A 26,948-nucleotide genomic window follows, 5' to 3' on the forward strand; every position below is an offset into this window, starting at 1 on the left:
ATAACATACTGCAGAGCTATTCAGATACTCAAACACTACTGTAGGCCATTCGAAGAGGGCATTCATTAGAAGGGGTGTCAGGCTAGAATCTGCTGGAACACTCAACAAAGCATAAGAATGGAACATAAGAATAGTAGGAGTTCCAGAGTGCAACAAGGCCTATTTTAAAAAGCAAAGGGGGATAATGGCATCTAGAATATACACAGCTGATTACATATGGTGCTTAAGAGAAAAAAGAAAGGGCTGTGGAAGCTTTCAAAATAATTATTAAAAAACACATTTATTTTCTTGCATTTTTTTCTTTCTTTTTTTGACAAAGACCGCATACAGTGGTCATAGGAAGAAGAAGAAAGACCCAGGGAAAAAGCCATAGAAAATTTAGTACTAAAAAGCTGCCAGAGGCCCAAGGTAAATTTTCCTAAGAAAAAGTAATGTTATAGTTCATCTATTCTTCCATTTGTATGCTAACTCTTAATATCACAAACTTATGTACTGTACATGGGTTTGAGGGATCTGATTGAAAGAGGCAGGACCACACAGATGTTTAACTTGTTTTCCCATTTTTAGTCATTTAAAAGACAGTAAGAAGCAATTTCAGCCAAGCTTTATCGGAGCAGTCAAGCAATTTCACATGCCTGGTCCAAGCCTCACTAATTGTTTTGCATTCTTTTGTGAGGCATTCTCCCTTCCCAGGGCAGTTATGTCTTTTAAAAGTGTAAGAAACAAGCACATTTTTTCTCTGTGCTCTAATGTTTAACTCAAAGCCATTTTAAATATGAACCACTTAGTAAGTTATAATACAAACTTAAGTCAGGTGTGTACCTAGCATGTATGCCTTTCTCTACATTGCTAAATGTTAGCACCATTTCTATCTAGATTAGTGTTTTTCAAACTTGGCAACTTTAAGATGTGTGAACTTCTGGCCTGCATCCTGCCATCAATCAGCCTAGCAGCTTGTTGTCTGCTAGCTTTTAACTTGCAGGTAAACCTTGATAATCTCCTCTGCCATGTTCATTTCTACAGGAGCTTTCTGCATCGAGTAGAAAAACCCTGTGGAGCTCCTCCTCTTCAGCACCCTTCTCTGGGTGCTGCCCAAACAATCTTCCACTTGTCTCCAAGCTAATACTGGCAAACCAACAATACAACTTCAATAGCCAGTTGCTGTCTGAGTCTGCTTTAGCGCTTTTAGCCATCACCTCCATTTCTAATCTTTTGCTCTTCAAGCTTCTCTTACCCAGAGTCCTTTCTGATGGTGCTTCACTCCACCTCTAATGCTAGTGGGTGGCATTTGACATTGGTCCAGTCCATCTGCAGCTTCTCTTTTTCCTATGAGAGCTTTCCTATGAGAATCTAAACTAAACAGGCTCTCAACCCTTTATCAGCAAAGTGAGTACAGCCTGTTTTATTTGGGTGTCTGCTGCAAGGATGCATGAATATGTGAAGAACCAGCGGGATGCTTTGGCAGAAAGCTGGCTCATCACAATTTTGTTTAACAGTTTTCTATCTGTGTGAGTGTGTGGAGAGAGAGAGAGAGATAGAAAGAGAGAGAGAGAGAGAGAAAGAAAGGAGTGGGGAAAATTTGTCACATCTCTTTCTTACACATATATCTTTCCCCAGAATTAATAGATTTGGGCTTGATAAATTTTGCATATTAAAATGAACCAGTTCTCTTGTGCTAATTCTATATTGTTGAGATCTTTTATGTGGCTGTCATTGGGGGAATCATTTGGAGAAGTAGAATCTAAATAAGGTACAGACATAAATGTCATGTGATCCAGTTGTTTTTGATGCCGTCTGCTATGTGAGAGAAGAAAGCTAGCATAATATGCAATTCTCCACCTGCAGTCTAAAGTAGCAGAGTCCAATAAAGACTTAAAACATTTTGGCATGCATACATTCTCTCTCAAATGGCTTCCTCCTCTTGTACCCCAATCCAACTACTTAGCCCTATATTGCAAGCATGTATGTTCTAAGCTCTCACAGTGAATAGATGTTTGTAGATCTTTTCTGAATTAATGTAAATTGATCCTTTGGCTAAATAAAAAGAGGTAGGTGCAATTAAAAACATGTCTCCTATTTTCAAATGCTTCCCATAGGTGAGATGCTTTGAGATACTTTGTGGCTTTTCTGTACACAAAAGCCAGGACGGTAGTCTGGCTGATCAAAGTAATGAATCCAGATGAAATTTGACTTAACATATTTCCTAAGTGATGGACAATTCCAAAGAGCTTGCAATTTTTTAACCTCATTTCTCCAGTGAGTCAACTGGGAATTTTTTTTAGGTAACACATGTAAAAATGCGCCTTCCTGCTTTGCGGACCAACTATTTTACAACTCCTACAAAAGTGAAAAGAGTTGTCTCTTAGGTATTGGAAGAAGTGCTCATAGAAGAGATCAGCAGTGTCTGCAGGCTGTTACTGCTTTCATCAGAATGAAAAGCAGTGTTCTGCCACAAATTGTGCCCCTTTGCGGCATGCGTGTGACATCAGGATGCATCAGGGAAGGGGGTGGGGCTTGTGTGGCAATGCTGCTTGGATCACTCTGGCTGTCCTTAAAGCAGTGTTGTCCAAACTTGGCCACTTTAAGATGAGTGGACTTCAAGTCCCAGAATTCCCCAGCCAGCATGGCTGGCTAGGGAATTCTGGGAGATGAAGTCCACTCATCTTAAAGTGGCCAAGTTTGGACAACACTGCCTTAAAGCCTCCCCAAAGAAGACATGTATGAGGTCCATTCAGGGGCTCAGATGGGAGACCACAACACTTCTGGATCCAAATCTTTTGGCTTCTGCTGTCTGTAGAGAGAACAGGCAGGATCTTTGCTCAAAAGTGGTAGGGAGAAACGAGTCAATTTTTTTGCAGGCCATGCTGGAAGTAATTTTGGATGCTTCACTGGGTTTTTTTTAAAAAGCCCATAGACTGTTAAGAACATGAAAATAGCCTTGCTGGATCAGACCAAGGCTCATCTTAGTCCAGTGTTTTGTTTCTCACAAGGATCTGCGATATGTCTTTGGGATGCTTGCGAGCAGGAGATGGAGGTAACCCTGATTCTGCTGTTGCTCCCCGGTTCGCCCCAACCTAAAAGTAACATTGTGTCTTCAAGACTGGTGACCTCTCACAGCATATTTCCTATTGAGGTCAACTTTCAGCTTTCATAAATTCCGAGAGAGCCCTTGTTTTCCCAGAACTCCTGATGCCTTGTCTGGTGCAATGGGTTCATAGTATGAGAGAGGAATGGGGACAATTCAGAAAGTCACCCATTTTAGTCTATTCAATGTTGGAATACAAGCCCTTCTAATACTGTCTGGGTTTGATGTATTCTAGTCTGCTTGCCTACAAGGCCTAGGTAGTTTCCCCCTCTTTACTCCCCCCTTTTGTTTGTTTACTACCTTGTATGAGAAACCTGGAACCTTTTTCTGTAGGTATTCTGGATCTGGCATAATAAAGGCACTGTGCTGATGTGGACTTGAGAATTTTCTTTATGGTCAACTTTACTGTTCTCATTTCTCACAGTGGTGGATGCTGCTAGTAAGACCATGCTGAATGGTCTACTCATTGAGAAAGACCGATTATTCTGTTTCGTGGAATAGTTGCTTGGAGAGCAAGGTTCTTAGGAGAATGAAAACAAAATGAAAACTTTTCATTTTGCAAAGCCTAAGGGCACATCTTGGGAGTCTATCGGATACCCTAGCACCTGTGAACAGTTCTTTGCTGACTCTTGCTCTACACTGTATAGCTGGTGTAAAAATGAGAATCCTGTTGCTTTTCTTGATTCATTGTGCAAACCTTGTTTACTTTTCTTATAATCTTTCCCCTTGGATTCTTGAAAACACCCCTTTCCCAATTCTTTTCAAGATGCATCGGAACATGGTTAGCATTCAATAGAAATGTAACAAGCAAGGTGCAGACAGTAGCTTATTGCAAGATATAGGGAACTCAAACAGCCATTTTTCCTCCTTTGGAGGCTTGTATGTTTAAATTGGGTATAAGTGAATATTGCCAGTTATGTTTCCTTCTAAAGCTTAATCTTATTTTCTAATGTGGCAGCACATTTTGACCTATTTATTGGTAACAATGAGCCAGGCTAATGAGCAGATTATTTGGAAAAACTGTAAATAGCTGCACTCTGCTATTGCTCAAGTATGTTTATAAGAGAAGCTGGAGACATGGCATCCTTTTTAAATAGGAAGACAGTATTTATGTTTCAGCTTTGTATGCCATTCAGTTTTAGTTTCTGCTTCCAAACAATGCTACAGGTAGACTGCTGTTAGTAAAGAACTAAAGATGCATTTGTTGAGCTCGGTTATTGGCGACTTCATGGACACATCTGTGTAGTTTGGGAGCAGTACTGACTGAAGCGGTTTGCCATTGGCTTCTTGCAGGTTTTTCTATTTTTCACTTTCCAATCTAGACTTCAGCCTTCATATTCCTGGAGAATACCAATCCATGTACTAACCAGGCCTGATTCTACTTATCATATTTTTCCGTCAATAAGACGCCCCCATGTACAAGACGACCCCCACTTTTCCAACCCAAAATTAAGAAATCAATATTTTAAAGATAGTGCAGAACACATTTTTATTTAGTAATTAGCTAACATTGACCTGATACACTCGGTGGGAGGAGGTCCAAACCGTCTCTCTGCTGCTCTGTTTCCAGGCTCTTTTGCATAACTGATTACATTCAAGCATGAGTGAAACTGCCAATAGCTTGTCTCTGCAAACAGCCTTCCTCCAATTGGTTTGCTCAGCATCAGCTGACATCAGTTACATAAGGCTCATGATTGGAGGAGGTCTGTTTGGGAGACAAGCTATTTCACTCGGGATTGGAGGCTAGCAATAGGAGGAAGCTGTTTGCAGAGACAAAGTATGGGCAGTTTTGCAACCGCGTGGTTCTCTCCTCGGGTGACTTCCTTGAATAAGACGCCCTTCAATTTTTAGCGTAAGGATTTTAGAAAAAAGTATCGTCTTATAGTCGGAAAAATACAGTAGTTCTGAACTCAGGCATGGTTTGCCAGGTACTGCCATTTGCTGAGATGCTATTAGTATTCATGTTCATAAACTGGTTCAGTCTAATAGGGCTTCCAAATCGATGTAGAGATGCTTTGTTCTGTTCTAATGCAAAACAAAGACAGGAACGTCTGTCTGTCTGTCTGTCTGCTTTATGTGTCTATAAATAAAAAGTCAAATACCCGCAGCAGAGATGACTCGTCTCACTCTGGGAGGGAGCACCATAGTCGGCTGCTGTTCCAGAATTGGTCCTGTCCTGTGTTGTAGTTGAACCAGTTTCTTTTGCTGATGGAACATAAAGCAAGTTCTCTGGTGACTATAGATCATAGGCAAGTTTATATGAAGGAATCAATCTTTCAGAACCTGGCCTCAAGCCATTAGAACTTTATAGTTCCAAACTAACACTCTGAACTAGCTTGGAAATAAAATGAAAGGCAATGTAGTTAGTTCAAGATGAGTGATGTATGGTCATTGAAGCACACACCTGGTAGTAGTAGCTAATGTCTGAGAATTTTATCCAAAGGTAGCGTCATACCAAATGCATTAAAGAAGTCTAAGCCAAAGAGAATTTGGCCTGAATCACCGTGGCTTGATCAGCGATAACCTAATTAAAAAAAAAAGTGAACCAACAAAAAAATGAGCATCCATACCTGATAACTTTATTGCCAGTGTCCTCTTTCTTACACCTGTGAAAATTTTCAGGTCTATTTATATATGGCCAAATGCAGGGACAAGGGATCTTTTCAGTGAGGTGTGACATTCATATAGCAGATTCATGCATTGCTGTTTTATTGAAAGCTAGCTGCTCCTGACTCCTAGATGGTGAATAATTGGTTATGTTTAAAAATTTTAGCCAAAAATTGTGATTCAAAAATCGAGGGGAATGGAAAGACAACACGGAAATTTATTTCTTTATATGATAACTGCGGCGAGACTTTTATATGCGCAAAAATGGAAGGATTTACAAATACCTACAGCTGAAGAATAGATATTGAAATTAATGGAATTGGAGATGGCAAAAGTGACTACTTCGCTCAAAGAGAGGGCACGGCCTAGCTTTGTTTCTAATTGGAAACTACTCCTAGACTTTTTGCTTGGCTCTCAAAAAAATGCAATTTTGATTTTTGGATTTGATGATTGATATAGAAATACCTTGTACGGATCATGTGTACTATTGAAATAGATTGATTTTAGGAATTTTCTTGAATATTAGATTAAAAACTATTTTTATTATGTAAACTTTTAGATATTAGAGTAAGAGACAAATATATTCTACATCTATACCTATAACAAGGAAAGTCGGAAGTTATCTTTCTTTTCTATATTTTTTCCCCCTCGTTTCCTTTTCCTTGATTTTTCTGTATTTTAACTTTTTTTGAAAACATAATAAAATTTATATTAAAAAAAATCAAGGGGAATGATTAGAATTATAACTGGGGAGCAGATAATACCTACACATTTAGACACATTCAGTATTTTAAAAGTAATAGTAGTTTATTTAGAAGTAAAAATCAAGATTGCAAAATCTCTTGAAAAAAGCTCTCTTAAGCCAACTCCCCAACAGCCATTCACAGAAATTCCACTTACCCTGCCTGCCTCAGTCAAGCAGAAAGTACTACTGTATTGTTAATATTTACCAAAACACACTCAGAAAACATTATAAGGTTTCTAAGTTTATTTTAAATAAGGATAGTGGTATTATTCTTATAACATGAATGACCCAAACATTCTTTAATGTTAATGTTTAGTTAAGTCTTTAGTCTTAACTAAAAGACATCTCTTTTAGTTAATATACTCACCACTGGACTTCAGCAGCACATAGTCAAGAACTGCAGTAGCAATTTTTTTATAGTCCTCCAGCTGCTGCAGAGGACTGGGAGACTCACCTCCTTCCCCACTCTTTTTTTCTCTAAAGTGCAATCAGTTTTTTTAAAAAAATAATCCATCACAGCATAACTCCTTCTCCTATCCCCAGAGGTGAAGTTGGTTCCCACCGTACTCTTGTTCAGAAAGGCTGTTACGGTTCTTATGTTGTAAAGAATCTGAGGAACAACCACAAATCAAGATATTTATATAGTCATGAGTTCACTACTTATAACCTCTTCCTTGTCCCTGGAAACTCTATGTAGCAATTTATACAGATATTTATTGGGCCAATAAATGACTTTGTGTCATTAGTGAAAAAAAGTAAACAGTCATATTCTATGTCGTGACATATTGGTTGCGAGTGGCCATAAATAGGAAACTCCGCTAGGCAAAGTTGTGAAATTGTTGGACTATGTTCAATGTATGTCATTTAAGCCACATTTGTTTACCAAATATAATGAAAAAATTGGAACAAATCACCTAAACCTCCTCTTCCACACAGAGGTCAAAGGGTTTTGAGAGGAAAAGTGTTGTCACATGTGTAACTGAAAAATGAAGTACTGATTTTCTTTACTTTTGAGCAAAAAGAAGAATTTTAAGGCTCCTGGCAGATGATACTTGGTCTACAAAGTTATCTTACTCAGAGGATGATTTTGAACATTTAAAAAGGGTAAACTCCAGCACGTAAGGCAAAGCGGAAAATGTCTTCGTCTTCTTCAGCCAAAATTACTGCTATGAGAGAGAAGTTAAGATTTAGGCTGCGGAAAATGAAAGAGGACGATATGGAACTGTTCCCAAATATTGTTGCAGCAAACAACAGTGAGGTTATGCCACAAATTGCTGAGCATCTTGAAAAATTAGAAAATAAAATTCAGTACTGTTTTCCAAATATATCCATTGAAAACTGTGACTGGTTGGGAAATCCCTTTATGAAGCAAAATCAAACCAGTTCCATCTTAGTCTCACACAACTGGAGAAATGAATGGATACATCTAATGGTCTCAATTTGAAATTTAATTGGAATTTATGGGAAAGGTTCCTGATGATTTTTGGATACAGGTGAAGTATGAATACTCTCAGATAGCAAAAAAGGCTCTGGTAATCCTCATGCAATTTCCAACTTATTATCTGTGCAAGTTGGGCTTTTGTGCACGCATAAACATAAAAACTCAGAAAAGGGATAGATTACAGATGGTTGAGGAAGAAATGCCAGTGTGTTTCTCCAGTATTCCTCCTAATATCAAAAGAACACATAAATCAAATTAAGCCTTAGTATCCCTCAGTCTAGGTGATGAAAGAAAAGAATCCTGATAAATTTCTGTTTGTTTAGTTGTTTCATGTTATTTAAAATTAGAAATATACTGGTGATGCAGTAAATATAGTAATTAACAATTCTGAAGGCTGCCAATTTTTCCCCTCATTTTTTTTTTACTGAAGTTGTAACTCCACAAAGGTGTTTTGAAAATAAACACTTAGATTCTCACTTATTTCATTTCACCCAGCAATTCCATTCATGGCTCCAATATGCATTCCTGATGCAACCATGCTAGTAGAAAATGGAAATGGAAGAAGCCTGGCGCAGAATATTATAGGGTGTCATCAGAAAAAAAAAAAGAAGAAGTTGAGGAGTACTGGGCTAGAGAGATGCTATTTTTGCAAGGTCCCTGGATTTTGTCTCAGTTTTGGGAGAGGTAAGGGTTGCCTAATAGCACAGTCAGCTTCCCAGCATGGTTGACTACGTGGAGTTAGTTAAATTGTACAAGAGATAAATCCAACCCCCTGGAGTTAATTGATTAGACTAGTAGATCTGCTTTTGGTGTTCCATGATACACAAACTCCTCATTGAAGGTGTTATGGAAAGAGAGCCATACTGTGAAGCAATCTTGGATATTACAGAACTGAAAAATTGGTAAACTCACATTTCCATCAAAGTAAAACCTCAGCTGGCATGCTGTTTCAAATAATTTTAACTTAAAGGTAGAAGACAACAGGGTGGAGAGTAGAGAATAACATTCAGTGATCAAGGAGGAGAAGGTTTTTTTCGAAATGACTAGTTTGGGTTGCTACACAGAACAAAACATCTTGATGCAGTTAAAATTATGGACCCCAGGTGAGGGGGATAGAGAGGAAAATATTGGAAGCCGTGAGAAAGCTGTTATGGTTACACAGTAATCATGAAGGTTTAAAGAAAAACAGTGGATAAGCTATTCTCCAAAGTTTCAATTTTTAGATCCGCACTGAAAACACGGAGACAAACCTTAAGCCTGCGTTAGGCACCATTTAGAACTGTTCTGCAGACAGACATTTCCGGCATGAAAGATAAAGATACAAAACGGAGGCTAAGCTGTTATTGGTGGCATGTGAGCCCCAAGAATCTAGTCTTAGAAATAAAAATGTAAATGGCCTAATGGTTACAATTGCTCAAACTTTAACACGGCAATTTTTCATGCACTCATGACCATGACCATTGTTCTCAAGGCTAGTAATTCACCAAGAGAGCTTTGAGTCATGCCATCTGGGGAGTTCAGCTTTGGTGTTTTATCAGGGATAAAGTGTTCTTTTGGGGAACTGAATGCAAGCTAATCTACCTAGACATGAGAAAACAAGGTGGGTCAAGGCAAGAAGTACAAGATAGTGGCCTAGATAACAGTAGTCAAGTTTTGGAGTAAGCCCAGCGATAGCGATAGGTAAGATTCCTATGAAACAATCTCAGTAAATAAATGAATCAGAGGTCAATCTTGTCCCAAATCAAGTCAAGAAGATTTTTGTTGTTTGGCCTTTTCACTTCCCTAAATTTTGCTGCTAATAGTATGTAGCATATAAAGCTACATACAATTAAAATTTAAGTAGTTCTGATAATAGCGTTAAAATTTTGTCTATTTGGTAAATCTGCATGCCAAATTACATATATTATGAAATACCGTGTACAAATATGTGGACATATTTTTATGTACATGGAAATGAATATGCATCTGTTGATAGAACAGGGATGTGCACTGTTAAGAGGGAAAGATTAGCAGCCCAGGTCCATTGGATTTCATGTAGTCTCCGTTTAAGTTTAGCCCATTAAATATGATTATTTTCCATTTATTTCATATATTTAAATATATACATATATTTATTTATTTTCTTATTCTGCCACTAGAGGTGGGTGGCAACTTTTAGAGAATGCTAAAAGCTTTCAGGGATTGCATGTGGCTCTGCTACAGAAAAAGAAGAGTTCAAACTATTGTGCCTGTCATGGAAAGTAAATCAGATGGATTCTTCAGTCCCTAGATATAGCATTTGCTCTGCAAGCAGAAAATCACAAGTTCAGTTCTGGTCATCTCCAGGCTGGGATGGGGGAGGTTCTGCCCATCAGTACAATTTGTGAGTTAGATGGTCAACGTCACATTGTAAGCCCAAGTTGTCTTGCAGATATAACCTTCAAATCATCTTACTTTATTCAGTAATTGTTCACTCTGCCTTGTATTGTAGTGTGTAGCACCAAATGGCAATTCAAAAGAATTTAGGGCACCATGTAGTATTTATTAATATATTATTACACAGCAGTAATTGCACTTGAAAATTCTCAGAAACCAAAAAGGATCAATGTAAAATCTGCCATAGTAAAAAGAAGACCATTTCTTATATTCATTACGGGTGCCTGCAATACATTGATCAAGGCCTAAGGAACTATTTTCCAAGGGTACTTCCAGTTAAACAAGCTCTCTTCCATGGGGAATTGGGGTTGTTCGTCTGTTCATACAGTAGAGCCTTTTGTGTTAAAAAGTTACCAAGGTAGTGCAGAACAAATCTAAAAATAGAATAATGAAGAGATGAACACCAGCAGCAAAATCATTACAATATTACAATATAATATTAACACAAATAATTTTTTTCCATAGAAAAATGAAAAGAATATACAAGCTCAAGTTAGAGAAGCAAGGCAACATCTCATGGTGCCAAAATACCTACAGATGTCTCACTTGGTGCCCACCAGACTTCTAGTGCCATCAGACTTTGTCTCTAAATATGAAGTTAGTTAGTTGGCTGGTTGGCTGTTTGAATATGTGTGTGTGTTTCAGACTGTGGAGTTACACTTACGTTGCTAATCATCTTATGAGAAGGATTTTTAGCTGTGATCAAAAGAAGTATCAAATTTACTCAAGTACAGACTTACTCCATAACTCAACTGTTCTCTAAAAAACAAGTTTGAATAGTTAATGTTGCTTTTTAACGAGATGGCGATGACATACATACATACATACATACATACATACATACATACATACATACATACAATCATAAACCAACCAGAATAACTTCATTGATAGTGTATTTATTTTCAATAAGAGTTTTTTTGGGGGGGAGGGGGTTGCCAGTCTTGACTCCTGGTGATTGCCTAGACAAGTCCCTGCAGTTTTCTTGGCAAGACTTCAGAAGTGGTTTGCCCTTGCCTCCTTCCTAGGGCTGAGAGAGAGGCCCTGGCTCAAGGTCACCCAGCTGGCTTCATTCCTAAGGCAGGACTAGAACTCTAGCCTTAACCACTACACCAAGTTGGCTCTCAATAAGAGATTAGGATTCAGTAAAGTAGCAACATTTTAATAATACCAGATTAAGACATTCTCTTTTCATGATTTGTCTTTTAAATCTAGGAGTGGGTTATTTTGCATATATACATTTTGTCTCTTTGTTAAAGTTTACATCTTTTAAGAAAAAAGAGAAAGCAACAGCTTTTTAGAAGAAGTACATTTTAAAAATAGCTACTTAGTGATACAAAACAAGGTAACACACAAGCTAACCTCTTCTGCTCAACATGTTGTTCCTGGATGATCTATTGAAACACCTCTTGAACAGCTTTAATAAATTTCCTTTTTAATTGTCTGAAAATGTGAAAAAAAAGTTGGATAGCTTAATTTTTGCTTTTGCTTTTACTTCCAGGTTGGTCTTGATGTTGGAAATAACTGGAAAGTTGTCTGGTAAAGTCATCTCATTTTAATCCAGCCAGAGAAGAAGTACCATCTTACGGTAAAGGTGTGAGAACACTGGCTGCCAGTGTTGATGAGAATGTTCACTTTAAGTGATGAAAATTAATTCATAAATCAACCAACTGACCTTACAGGGTTTATCCCTATATTTCTTGAGAAGAAAGGTAATTCTTCCAGTTGAGTTAACTACTCTGTGTCGTGTGCTTAAAGCACATCACTCCAGATACATCAGTTGCAAAAGATCTTCTGATCTTGATCACGCATATCCATCATGTTCTGGCTCTTCATTTGTTAACTTTTGAACATGTGAAGTAATTCCATTTAAAAATATTATGTTTCTTAGATGATATGAGTTAATATGAAAAACTTAGATGATTTGAGGAAGTATAGAAAACAGAGTATGCTGTTCGATATGTAATATCGATCCCGTAGTGGCCGGCTGTCCCCGGCCCGATTTTCCATCTTCTTGGATTTTCCTTTTTTAGTATTGTTTTAATTCTATATATTATGTATTTTATATATATTTATAGTTTTAATGTCTTTGTAAGCTGCCCAGAGTCCCCTATTGTAGGGGAGATGGGCGGGAGAGAAATCCAATAAATAATAATAATAATAATAATAATAATAATAATAATAATAATGGCTAATCCAGCTAATGACTCGATGCTTCAGTCCCCAAGTAATGAATATAACACAGTCAATTTTCAGAGAAAATATAAATAGTGAATACCTGTCATTTGTGACTTGTGTTTCGAATCAGACCTAAGTCCTTGAGAAAAACTCGCAGAGCTGTGAATAAATTCATAAAAGCAAAATTTGTATTCTTTGAACTATCTTGTCTGCCTTTCTAGTTTAAGATATCTGACTTTTGCCATGCAAAGATATGTATGTGAATTACTTCACATGTTCAAATGAATGTGTGTGTGTGTGTGTGTGTGTGTGTAGCCTTTGAGTGAGTTTTTGACTCCTGGCAACTGCCTGGACTAGTCCCTGCAGTTTTCTTGGCAAGATTTTTGGAAGTGGCTTGCTTTTGCCTCCTTCCTAGGGCTGAGGGAGAGGGACTGGCCCAAGGCCACCCAGCTGGCTTCATGCCTCAGGTGGGACTAGAGGTCTGGGTCTCCTGGGTTCTAGCCTGATGCCTTCACCACTACACCAAAATGGCTTTCTGTATATTTTAGGGACATACAGTGTACTGCCTAATGAAACATACATACAGTATGTAGTTTTCCTGCTCTTATGTGTTCCCAATGATTTGAATGGGGAACAACAGCTGACAGCAGATCTTGATCCTTATTTGAAAGCGGTATGTAGGGGAGCTTGTGCGTATGTCGCAAGCTTCCATGCCTTGAAAGATAGGAGGCCAAAAGCAAATTTAAATTGGACTCTTGTTGATTGAGGTAAAACTACTTAGTTGTTTCCTTTATTTTCCCATAATTTAGACTCACAGCCTCCCCAGGTTTATTTCCTTTTCATCTTGCATTTAGGTGACTACCGAGCCACAAAATGATTTAAAGCTCTAGTCCTCCAATGACTTAAGATCCGCTTCCATGCAGATAGATACTTAGCACTTGATAGAGCGTTCCTTATCTCAGTGTTAGGACACATGCCTTGCTTGCTTCAGATTGCAGATTCAGTCTGGAGATCTTTGACTTGCCAGTCAAAGCTACATTGGCACCAGTAGTATGATTCGTATAACCACTTCATTTGTTCAAAGAGGAAACTTGCTTTCCCATGCTTTTAGACACATTATTTCTCTCTGGAGTTAGTTTTAAATATTAGCAACAGGTCAACAAGCAGTGAGCAAAGAAATACTTCCGATGCATCTGTGACTCAGCTCACTGTCCATTGTAGCTGTCTTTATTTCCAAATAATCACTTTGGATCAAAAGTTGACATTGATATCACTAAAAATTCTTAGCCCAGTCAATGGCAAACTAGGTCAAGCTATCTTTATTTCCATCCTGCTAAATATGACTGCTTATTCTGGAAACTGGCTGTTTTTATCCCAAGAATAGTGTTAATTATAAGAGATTCTTGCAGGTGGAGTGCCCTGCCTTCTGTTCCTCACGTTGATGATTAATGTTGAGGGAGAATGTGGCACTGCTTCTGTAGCAGATGTTGGATGAAGAAGAGGGGAGAGCTAACACCATGTCGAAGCCAGGCTGGACGCACCCAGGATCAGCCTCAGAGTTCCTGGGCTGCTCTTAAGCTACTTCCCATTCTCCATGCTGCTTTTTCACTTCAGTCTACCTTTTGACTTCCTGTTTCCCACTTCTCCCAAGAACTGATCTTGGGAGTTTTATGTACATATTTATTGTCACTGAGAATTGGCTTTCCAAAAGCAATTAGGGAACTGATATTATTTTGGGATTTTTTTCCCCCTATCCAGCTACAATCCTCAAATCTTTATTGCTGTGATTTTGCTTCAGAAGCAGTGGGGCTGATATAGATACTTTATGAACAGGAGAAGTTTTAGAGAAAACATAGCATTCCCTCACTTGGGTTGGTGATTTTCAAAGCAGACATAAATTCCAAAGACAGTATCTGCATGGAATGAGTTTCTTGATCTTGAAACAATTGCTTTCAAAAAATAAGGGAATGGCTATAAAATTATGTCATTGAGACTGGTGCATGCAGTCTCTCTGATTGGGACTACTATATATAGGTTTTAATGGCCTTCCAGATGTAGTACCAACCTAAGAAGTCCACTTGGCCTCATTGTGAAGCATCTTCTGTAGCCTGAGCAAAACTTTAGCTTCATTTTGCCCTTAAAAATGTAAAACTGGAAGACGGAGAAGGAGCTAGTATCGCTATTGCTATGGCTTTTATCTGGTGCTCAGTGAAGAAGGTGCAACATGGATTTCCTTGTGATAAATGATGAAGTATTATTAGCATTATGGGGCACTGATATTTCTGCTCTGCCCCTGCTTTTACTGGAGGCTAGTTGGAAAAAACAGCTGTTGGTTGTTTTTATTCTTCCTTTTTGAAGAAAAACATAACAACAACCTGGTCCACAGAAAGATAACATTCATTCATTCATTCATTCATTCATTCATTCATTCATTCATTCATTCATTCATTTTCTACCTGCCTTTCCGCTCAGAAGGCATTCCCAAGCTAAACCACTGGAGGGAGGCAGCTTAATCATTTCTGTGTAATTGGAAACCTTCCAATCAGTTCAGATCTGTTTCTTTTCTTTCTTGTTTTTTTTTTTAATGGGTGGCTCTGTAATAGAGGTGCTCATTCTTCAATTCTGCAGGGTGCTTTGTTTTTGCATATGATGACCTGTTGTTTTACCCTTTCTCAAATGGGAGCCTGGGCGTTCCCGTGGTCTTTGTTCTCTTTTCTACACATCCTAGGAGATAAAGGATGACTGAAATGATGGGAGATCAGGTAAATGGTAGATGCACTCATGGATATCTTTGGTGTTCAAGACTTCCTAAGAGAGGTTATATTGTTAAACAAGCTTAAGCTCTCTTGCATCCAGGTCATTTACAATCTGTATCTCCTCTCTCTAATGTGAGCTGATCAAAATAGTGATTCATTAGTTAGCCACTTTTGTGGCAAGACATATTTATTAAAAATGGTTGGTTTTTCAAACCAGCAACAGCCAGAATTTTCAATCAAAAGCCTAGTTGTTCCCACATCATGCTCTGAGGAAATTGCCTGCTTTGTTCACCAAACAGCTGGGGTAAATTCTGATTTTCTTGTTCAGAAAGAATGCATTTCCCATGTAGTCTATATCTTCTTCCTGTTTGTTCAGGGACAAGCGTGTGACTCATGTATGAAAGAATTCTGTGCCAAACCTGAATGAGGTGGGTAAGCCAAATAAATATCTGAATCCTTTGGCACACCATGAATATTCAAAATTTCAATGGATATTTTCATCACCATAATTTAAGGAAAGAATGGGAGCCTGATGCCATTATGTTGTTGCTGGACTCTCAGTTCCCTTCAGCCCCAATTCAGACCACAGAACATGTGATTTGGGGCTAATGGGAGTTGGGAGTAATGGCAACTTGAAGACCAAGTAATGGCAACTTTCTGCTTTTAGAGTTTGTCCATTTTCTTCATCCTACTACCTATTAGCTAATTATACTTTGAGTGGCCGTTTTGCAGAGCACATCTTACCTCCATCCCCTTTATTATAACTTCTTCTCCACTCTTAGATCAAGTTGCTGGAATTGACTGCAAAACACCAAAGTTCAGCAGTATGTTATTTCAGGGTTATTTACCAAATTAATAAGCAAAACGGTATACTGGGCCCCTCCCCCAAATGAGCTGAAAAATTCAGGCTTACTTTCTACTGTATGCTGTATCATAGCATTATTGCCATACACTCTCCTCCTTCTGGAGGCCAATTAAAATAGGGAGTAACACAGCTTTCCTCCTACAACACACAGACATATACAGAATGACCCTGGCCACAAAAGGCTTTCTCCCTCTGATACATGTGCTGGTCTAGGAGTAAATTCTTCTACTGAACTCCAAAAGTCTTCTGAGTATCCATGCACAGTCTGTGAATGGCTGTAATGAACATCTAATTCTTAAATATATAATATGGTAGTAACTTCCACTGTCCCAAGTAAATATGCTAAGCTTTAGAGGTGGATTAGGAAGCCTGTGGCCATTTAGATGTTAGAATAAAACACCCACTGCATACAACTATTAGCTGTGATAATTGGAACTGATAGAGTCTGAGAACTCCTAGAGAATTATAGTTCTCCTACTCTAGATTTACATGTTATTTGTACTTTGAGATCACTTGTTCCTCTGCATTTTACAGATTATAGTATGAAAAGAATCTATTTAGTCATGATATTTTTTGGGAAATTGTGTGCCTAAAATAAGTTTTCCTGAATGAGCCAGTGTTGTTGCTAAAATATCCTTTCAGTTTTGAAAACTTTTATTTTTCTATAAAACCAGTAATTGATGGGTACCAGTTATTTATGTGTTAGATTTATATTCTGCCTTTCCTCCACAAGCTCCGGGCAATATACATCCCCCTCCCCAACAATAACCCCACAAATAGATTGGGCTGAGAGAAAAGACTGGGCCAAAATTCCCTAGTAACCTTGAATTCCTTTGGGTAGACTTGGACCTTAACAACTATATCAAACAACTGTATATATTTAGAGACAATATTTTTGCAATGTGCAAACTCTGGCTGATCTTATAGAATAGTTACTTTATTTTACCATCAAATCTTATACAAGTAATTGGAGTTTCTATAAATAACAGATATATTCTGTGGTTGAAAAATAAATAACCTTCCCATCTGGAAGAATCATTTGTGTAGATTTGAGGGCTGTCTAGTAATGCAACGCTTTTAGATAATGATTTGAAATCTAATTAATAAAATAGTACTGTATTTAGTACAGCAAGACACTAAAAGTGGATTGTTATACTATTTCAGAATCAATAATACTGCCATTAAAATCACTAAACATATACTTGGGCTTTCTAAAACGTGTACTGCAGCTAATTAGTAGACATCTGCTTGAGTTTTTGTTTCAGAATGATTTGCTATAATCTGGAATGTTAAAACTGAGGGAAAACCACTGGCAAGTTTGTTAATTTTATTTGCAGTGTTTGGAATAATAATTTTGGGATGATATTCAAAAATACATTATGTATCTGTTGAAAATGTATTGTTTTCCTCCATGCATCTATTTACAAACATGAATTGCAGATGTATATCCATAGAAACCCAGAGGCACATACCTACTCATGCTTCCCTTTTAGTTTGTACACACAGACATATTCAGTGTGTAGGCACACCTAGGAAGCTGGGAACAAAGGTTTAACGGTAAGAAATAGTATTATCTCCATTCCACTCATATTCAGAAGTTCCTTAAATATTTTACATATACATGGCAAGGACACATGCATCTTCCTCAGACGTACGACTTTTTTCCCCATTATACGGTAAGAAGATTTTGTGCATACTGTAGAATGTATTTGGTTGGTTGTTTGTTTAATTGGTATGGCTGTCCATCTTACCAAGTGACTCTGGGCAGTGAACAAAATTTTAAAAATAAAAACAATTAAAATAATACAAACATTAAAATATATGGCAGCCGAGAATAAAGCAGCCATTATAATGAATAAATTAACCATGAAACAGGTTCCTGCATGTACTCAGGGCCCCAGGGCTGGGCACAGAGCCAGGTCTTTAAGGACTTAGGAAAAGTTGGGGCCGTCCTGATCTCCGGAGGGAGAAAGTTCCAAAAGGCAGGTGCTGCCGCAGAAAAGGCATGTCTTCTAGGTCCCACCAACCGGCATTTCTTAGCTGACAGGATCCGAAGCATGCCCCTCCTGCCTGACTGGATCAGACGGGCAGAAACAACTGGGGAGAGACTTAAGTAACCCAGTCCCAAGCCATGAAGGGCTTTAAAGGTGACAACCGGCACCTTGAGTTGCACCCAGCAACATACTGGCAACCAACGCAGCTCATGGGGTAGAGGTGTTGCATGCGCCAAGTAACCAGCACCATTTACTATCCGTGCTGCCACATTCTGCACCAGCTGAAGCTTCCAAATGCTCTTCAAGGGCAGCCCCATGTACAGCGCATTGCAGTGATCCAAACAAGAGGTCACGAGGGCATGAGTGACAGTGAACAGGGCCTCCCGGTCCAGGGATGGGTACAACTAGTGCACAACCTGAAGGTGTGCAAAGCCCTCCTTCAAGCAGGAGCTGTGAGTCCAGGAGGACTTCCAGATTGTGTACTGGGTCTGTCTGAGGCAGTGCCACCTCATCCAAGACCAATGATGAAAAGTCCCTGGTACCAGAAAGTCCAAACACCCAAAGCCACTCAGTCTTGCTTGGGTTGAACTGAAGCCTGTTGTGACCCATCCAGGACCCCATAGCCTCCAGACACCGAACAGGATGTTCACAGCATCGCTCAGGCAGCATGGAGTGGAGATATAAAGCTGGATATCATCAGCATACTGGTGATACCTCACCCTAAACTGTTGGATGGCCTCACCCAGAGGCCTCATGTAGATGCTAAACTTATTTTATCTAAGTATAAATGAAGTAGACTTGATCTGATGCTCTCTCCTCCCCTACCCCCATTTCTTTATAGTAGATTTTTTAAGTCACAGTGTACTTGCCCAGCTTACAGAGACAGCAATCAGTTCTCCAAGCTTGGTCCCCTTCATCCTTAATTGCCTTCATATTTATATTTAAATAGACTGAATATAGTTTAAAATTAGTGGTAGACTTCTTGTTTCTTGGAAGTGTTTTTTAGTGATCAGTGGTAGTTTTTATGCTTTTCTTATTTTGTAAGTTGCTTTGAATGGCTTTTCTTTTTGAGGGGAAAAGGGGATATACATTCCAGGAATGAATGAAAGAACTCTTGCTTGCTGGCATCTGACACTTTCAAATAATAGATAAAGGCCATTTACTGAGTTTTTTCCTTTCCTGATTGCTTTACAGAAGAAAATGTTTTGTATACTGGTGCACTGGGACATTGGAGATGCCCAAATACAACTTAGTGATTTGCTTGCAGAAAACTCCATGGTCAGTCCCTGGAAGTTCCTGGTAGGGCTAGAAAAACTCCTTCCTACCATCTTGGAAAACAGCTGTCTAATGTGGTTTCATTTTCTGGGCTCTTAGAAGCTCAATAATTTCTCTTTAAATCATTCTCTTTACAAAAAATAAAAACATCTTACAGAATCAAGGACATCACATTCATATGAAATTAAATCAGCATAACATAGCATATAGATAATTCATCGTATCTGCATATACATATCAGTATGCCAAAGTTGTTTACCTGTCTATCCGGGACAAACAAGCATAAAGGAACGAGCTCTACTTGGGACTTAAACACTAAAAATTCTATGTACAGTGGTACCTCTACTTACGAACGCCCCTACTTACGAATCTTTCGAGATATGATCAGCTCCGGCCCCAAAAATTTACCTCTACTTACGAACTTGCCTCAACTTACGAACCGGATCCGCGGCCATTTTCCGCCCGTTCCACGTGGTCCGCAGCCATTTTCCGCCCGTTCCACGTGGTCTGCGGCCATTTTTCCGCCCGTGCCACGTGGTCCGCGGCCATTTTCTGCCCGTTCCACGTGGTCCGCGGCCATTTTCCGCCCTGCCGTGTGGTCAGCGGCCATTTTTCTGCCCCTGATGCGTGGTCCGTGGACGCCGGAACGGATTAACGGTAATTACATTGAACCTTATGGGAAAATTTACTTCGACTTGCGACCAACTCGACTTGCGATCAGAGTCACGGAACGGATTAAGTTCGTAAGTAGAGGTACCACTGTATTTATACTACTGAAACTAGGCAATAATATATTGTTTGATTCTGGCTTTACAAGTTGGGCGAACCCAGTTCACTGTAGCTTGTAAACCATGATTTGTTGCTTGGTGTTATGTATGAACCTAGCCAATTGTGTTTATTCAAAACTGTGGCTAAAATAAACCATAGTGTAGCACATGTAGCCTCTGTGGGAAAGACAGTGTTAAGTTTAAAAAGCAAAATCTTATCCACACCTCTTAGCTCAGAGGCTTTGAGTCCGTTTCATTGGCAGTCATTCTTTTTCTGCAAGTTCTGTCTCTTGAAATTGTTCAAAGAGAAAAATATATAAATTTGCTGGATTTTCATCCAAGCATTTCAACAGATGCATGTTCTGTGTCCCAACAGAAGGAGTTAGTTCTAGTGAAAGAAAGCTTGTGAGTGGAGATTCCTTTTCCCTACCAGGTGTGTTAATAAACAGAAATCCATCTCTTTTTTAAAAAACATGAATTACTAATAATGTTCTTTTCTTTACATTTTGCATGAGTAGAAATATTTGTTTAAACAAGTAATACATACAAGTATGTGTATGTATGTGTATATATATATATATACACACACACACATATATACATACATACATACATACATACATATTATAATTTTACCGTTTAAGATTACTCTCTGCTTTTCTTCTGTGGCTTTTACTATGGCTTTTAGCCTTATATGGTTTGGGCACTCAATTTATATGGAAAAATTGTGGAGTTTTACAGAAACGTCCTCGAAACAGCCAAAGAAAATTTGATGTAATATCCCATCTCTATTGACAGTTTGGGGACCAATATTAATTTTGGTTGGAATCTATTTAGTCTGTTCTAGCTGTTTTCTTCTAAAGATGATTGGAATAAGAAAAGCCATACATGTTGGACTTTCACACTAGCAGTTTATAGCATCTCTCAGCTGCTGTAATGATATAAAACTTATCCGCATTGTGCAATATATCACCACAGTGATAGGTTGGTAGTGTTATAAATTGCCAGGGGGGATATTCTCCAAGAGCTGTCTTCCATGTTTCTCCAGGATATACTGAGTTTTCTTGGTTCTTTGGGCTGTCAGTGCTCTCAATTCTTGGGGGTGGTGCATTAGCATCAGCTTTTCCACGAAAGACTGCTGACTTGCACAAGGCCCCTCTTTTTAAGCGGACATGTCATAAATCCTTCTTCTCATGCGTATACTGTTTGTTTGGGATTTTGAATTAGCAAGGTTTTTTTTATTACCAGTTCTATAAAGAACTATTCTTTGGGATTTTGAGGTGTGGCCAAGTTCACACGTGCTTCCGTAATATGTAATGTTAGCTATGAAACCTTTGCAAGAAAGGGGAGAAAGAAGAGTGTCTGCAGCCAAGGCTTTCAACTCCAGTATAACTGATGCATTTTATGCACAGTTTGACATGAGCTCCTAAAAGGAATTTCAGGTGGTGCCATGAACAACCTTTTCTAGGAATTCTTTTTGTTCCTCAGTTGTAGGAATGCTGAGTGAAAGAATTGGTCACATCCTAGAGGAGATGTGTGACTCTTCCCTAAATGGTTATTAAGTAGCTGCTATATGAGTTAAAGAGCAGAAATAGTGACTCAAAGCCAGACCTTTTGAATACTGAATTTCTAAATGTCCAAGCAGTCTTGGGCGCTACTGCATCATTTGCTGCATTGTGGGTAGAAGACTGTAACACCAGTAAGGCCTGTTCTTGCCTTCTGTATAGTGGATAAGGGTTAGAATACTACAGCTTTGATCTGATTGTCAAGTGGATTCCTGAAAACCTATGCTTTATTGAGGCATTTACCAGCTCAATTTTGCACTCAACTCAGGGCAGTAGACAGGCCAGAAGGGGACACAGACTCTCTCCTATTCTCCATGTCAAAAGAGGAAAAAAAACTTGTGTTGAGTAGAGGTTCACTTTATGGAATGGCTATGGCAGCATTAGTGGCTGTTCCTCTCCTGGTGTAGATTCCACAACATTTTTAAAACAGCACGTGAGAATAACTTTAGGATTTGCTGATAACCGCAGTTCAAAGTTCATCAACTTTTCCTGATCATCCTGTGAATTCTTCTATGGCCATAAGTGTCAACTCCACCCCCAGTTCTAAAATCCTATGAGCTCTTCAAAATCTCACAAGATTTTGCAAGCTTGCCAACATTAACAAATATATCTTGGGAGGCAGGAGTCCTGCTTGTTGGACACTCTGCTGCCTCCAGTTGCCATGTAGCCAACACCTGGGGTATGATGTCTGCTGAGTATTAGGGATCACATCACTTCAGTATAAGTTAATATGCCCCCTGTGGCCAAAGTAGCTTCATCATCTTCTTGTACTTGTTCCTATTGTATTTCTAGTAATCGTAGCACTGTGATTATTGTGACTGGCTCAGGGGCAGAGAATTTGCTGATACAGAACTTGCTGGCATAGCCTCCTCTCTCCTGGTCTGACATGGTGACCGTGAAACAATGGTGGCCTTTGGCTCCAGGATGCAGGTGTCTCAGAAGAACAGTGAATTGTAGGACTGAGAATCACTCTTTTTAAATGTCAGAAGGATTCTGGTAGCACCTCATTGGACTAACATATGTTATCAAAAGATATAAGCTTTCATGAGAAAGCTCACACCTTTTAATAAAATGTGTTAGTCTGAAAAGGTGGTCCTATACTCCTTCTGATTTTTGGCTAACACAGCTCTCCTACGATCTCTTTAAATGTGTTAATAATAATGAAGACTCCAGAAAAACTAGTTTGAGGGAGTAAAAATATGGCAGGACCCCTCATTTGGGGAAGAGGGGGCTAATTCATCATTAAATGCTATGACCTGAAATTTAGAGGTGTGAATAGGGTTTGTGGGAGAGAGGCCATATTCACTGCTACCCTTGTCACTGTTTTTGTTGAAGGAGTATTCGGTACTGAATACTCAATACTACTGAGTATTGTTGATTATATTCAGTATTGATCTCTTATGAGTTTCATATATTCATATTACAGCATCCATAAGTAGCTTCCAAAGTAAACTCATATATATGTATTAACTCGTGTTTAACTCTGTTTTTTAATTTCATATGTACAGGTAAAATAGTGTGTTCTCTTTGGCTGGCTTAATTGAAGTGCTAAACTTGTTTGATTGGCGTCTGCAAGTAAACAGGAAGAAAAATTTGATGATGAATCAGATTTGAATATAAAAGAAGTTTGAAAAATGTAACAGCTGACAACTGGGAGCATGCAGATACTCCTGTTAAATACCATTCCTAGTGCATTTTTCCTCTCCAGATGTCTGGTGTCAATGACTGAAAAGCCTGGAAGACTTTTAAATTAAAATCCTTTTTTCTTATACAGTGGTACCTCGGGTTACGAACTTAATTCGTTCCATGACTCTGGTCATGACCCGAATTGGTCGCAACCTGAAGCAAATTCAGTTTCTTTGGAGCCATGCTAACAAGCACACCAAAAACCTTCCAAAACGCCACGAAACACACCACAAGCCTCACCAAACGTCTCCTTGCTACTGCGATCTCGCCCACAGGAAGCCGTGACCGCGTGTCAGCAGGGAAAATGGCCACGTATCCTGTTCGTACCCCGAGGCGGAGTTTGCAAACCGAAGCAAAATTTTGCGGCTGGAGCTGGTCGTAACCCGAAAAGTTCGTTAACAGAAGCGGTCGTAACCTGAGGTTCCACTGTAATTTTATCAGATGTTGGTAAAATCTGGCCATAGTCTTATCATCATCACTATCCACATCATCATCTGGGCCTACCAATTTAAACTCCTCAAAGGTTTTCATTCTTTTTTTACTACTTAAAAAAAAGTTCTTATGCCACACATGACATTCTGGGCAACAGTACTCTCAAAATAAATCTGATGTAGCTAATAAGGATACCCCAATCTTTTGTCAGAAGTACTTGGCAATATGTGGGAGGATGTTCAAAGCACTGCTGTTCTGATCAGTAAATTAGCCCCATCCTTTTCCCAGGCTCTCATGACTGCTTTGGAGGCTCTGTCATCTGTCTCCCTGTTCATGTACGTGAGCATACTTAGTTTTGCTGGAGAAAAAGCAAAGTGTACACACTTAAGAAACACCTGGAGGCAGCTACAGGACTAACTAGTCACATTATTGTGATGCTGTTCCTGTCCTACAAAACACACAGCCATTTCAATACCTAAGCATTTTAATTTGTTGTAAATCAAATTTCAGTTAGTTTTATTGATTGGGGTATTGGTTTCTGCTTTGCCCTGAAATCTTAAAGAAGATAGGCAAAATAAACATATTTAAAATAAAAAAATAAAACCTGAGGAGGGCACATTTGATCAAATATCCTGAAAGTAATCAGAAACAAGGGGTTTAGCTTGTTTGTTGCCTTTGTAAATATATTTAAATCAAAACAAGTTTAGGATTTCTGACATTTGTTGATTATAAGATGTATGGATGTCTACTGTATGGATGGCTATTGTACATTAGTAGGGCATAACATATTAAGCAATATAAATAACATTGTGCTCATGTGATTTCTTGTTGAATGATAGAAATAAAAATAATTCTCCATCCTGGGAAATGTATTAGCTCAATTTCAGTGGAGAATAGAAAAGTATAAGCCTAAAGATAAAGTATATATATATATAATCTTTCATCTGAGTAGCTGTGGTAATATGGGATATTGCAGCCTTGTCACAATCGTGCAAACTGACCTGCCAGAAGTTAGCTTGAGGATAGCAACACGGGGTCCCCAGGTGTGTAGGACCAGCCTTCCAACATTTCCCATGGCCAGGGGCAAGGGACCACAGAGACCGTAGTCTAAAACTTGCTTCTGGGCTACTTAGTGAGCTTTTAGTTAAATCCCCCTGGCCAACTGATTGCTGTACTTTAGTTACGTGACTGATGCATACTAAAGAGGAACCCCATAGAGCATTGGTTCTCAACGGGGATGGTACCGCCCCCCCCGGGGGGTGGTGGGAGGATGCTGAGGGGCGGTGAACTTGTTTTGGGCGGTAGGGGGGCAGTGGGCATGTTTTGGGCGGTAGAGGGGCGATGAGCATGTTTTGGCATTTGAACTTAATTTTAAAACTCCCCCCAAAATTTATTAAATCGATTATCCGGTTTACACCATTTGTACCAGCAATAAAACGAACTTACGCGACGGCTGCCTTCACGCACTTCTAAGAATGGTGAGACGAATTTGTATTCTAGGTAGGCTGACCTTGAAGAACTCGACACTACGATTCTTCTCCGATCCCAACCAGCACAGCGCGTGCATCAGCTGTCTTCCCGCGCGATTAATCGCAGCGCGTGCGTTGAGCGTCCTTTCAATATGAATGTTTGATTTGACCCGTGTTTCTTGAGTTGCTTTTCGTTCGCTTCATTTTTTTTGCATTAGTCATTTTAATTTTAATAAAAGGAATGCAATTACCTTCCAGGGCAAAAGTATCGAGTTAAATCGAACAAATTTGGTGTGTAAGTCTACTGAAAAAAATTACTTAAAATTTTTGCCTTTTATAATTCAGTAACTTCCCCCCCCCCCAAAGGGTGGTGTTGAAAAATTTTCTGCTCTTTAGGGGGGCGGCAGCTTCAAAAAGGTTGAGAATCTTTTTGAATCACTGGCATAGACAGATATTTTTAATTCTTCTTCCACACCGAGTTGTTGAATCGAACATTGCAATGGCTGGACCTGGTACCCTTGCATTACCTTGCCTTCTCCAATCTAATGCCTTTGAGCTGCCTTTGATTTCAGCAACACTGATTCTCAGTTGAGATGACCATGCTGGCTGGGAATTAAGAAAATTGGGTGCATTTTTATGGCAGTAGGTTGAGACAGTTGCTTCATCTCTTTGCATAACAATGGGAATACATTTACCTACAACATGAGCCTTCTGCTGTAGAGAAGATGTTAGGAAGTAACAAAGACAAATACAGCAAAAAAGAAAATGGGAACAACCTGTTGCCTCTAATGCATGATCGTGCTTGAGATTGGTCAGGAAATGTGGTAGCACAGAGACATGACATAGTATGTCCTGTGGTAGAGAAGGTTATTGTATAGATCTTCCTCCAAAGTCCCCAGCAAGATTTATAAAGCTTTCTTTTCTCTGAAACATGACACTTGTTGCTGGGTTGTAAACACTTCAGTTCCATTGAAAAGTTACGACAATGATAAAATAAAACATTGAGGTGGCTATCTCTAAAGTATTGGAGGAAAGGAGCAGTCTTTCGGTTTTAACACCGAATACAATACCTATCTTTTGTTTTGTTGTTGTTCAGGGATGCAGTTCATTTTATAGCTCTCAAGCAAATACTAGAATTGTTTTCCTAATAATTCTAGGCCTATATATACAATGTTCATAAGATTATTAATCAAATTTGAGGCATTTCCTCGTAAGTTATAGGTGTGCTTACAAACTCCATTTAAAATCTGTACATATTCATGCTGCTATTTATTCATACCAGAAAGAAAGAATCAGAATGTATTGTTGAAGGCTTTCACGGCCGGCATACGATGGCTGGTGTGGGTCTTCCGGGCTGTGTGGCCGTGGTCTGGAGGTTTTGTTTCCTAACGTTTCGCCAGCACCTGTGACTGGCATCTTCAGAGAGCAGGAGCACAGACAGGAGCAGTTCTCTCTGTGCCCAGGGTGAGGTGACCCTTTTGTGGGTATTTATAGAGATCTGGGGGGGAAAGGGGGATTGGGGGTGTGGGGGGGTTGGGTTACTGAGTGGCTGCTTGTTTTGGTGTCAGCATCTGTGTGTATCTTCCTGGGGATTAGGCAGGGTTTTTTCTTTTTTTTTATTGAAACTGTGCTGGTGGTTGCGAAGTTTCCTCCCTTGGCTAGGATGGC

The 26,948-nt window shown here is 39.1% G+C and overlaps 1 long non-coding RNA gene across 1 annotated transcript; it reads right to left on the reverse strand.

The window, feature by feature from the left end:
- Positions 1–9,907: 9,907 nt before the first annotated feature.
- Positions 9,908–26,726, reverse strand: LOC148216556 (uncharacterized). The gene is made up of 3 exons (XR_015795240.1): positions 25,258–26,726; positions 15,972–16,028; positions 9,908–10,667 (listed from the first exon to the last, which is right to left on the reverse strand). It is a non-coding gene; the product is annotated as an uncharacterized LOC148216556 (long non-coding RNA).
- Between the last annotated feature and the right edge of the window lie 222 nt (positions 26,727–26,948).

The sequence above is a fragment of the Python bivittatus genome, unplaced genomic scaffold (assembly GCF_059951505.1).
Source record: "Python bivittatus isolate LINGU-HERP-01145 unplaced genomic scaffold, Pbiv_v1 ctg000200_np1212, whole genome shotgun sequence".
NCBI classification, from domain to species: Eukaryota; Metazoa; Chordata; class Lepidosauria; order Squamata; family Pythonidae; genus Python; species Python bivittatus.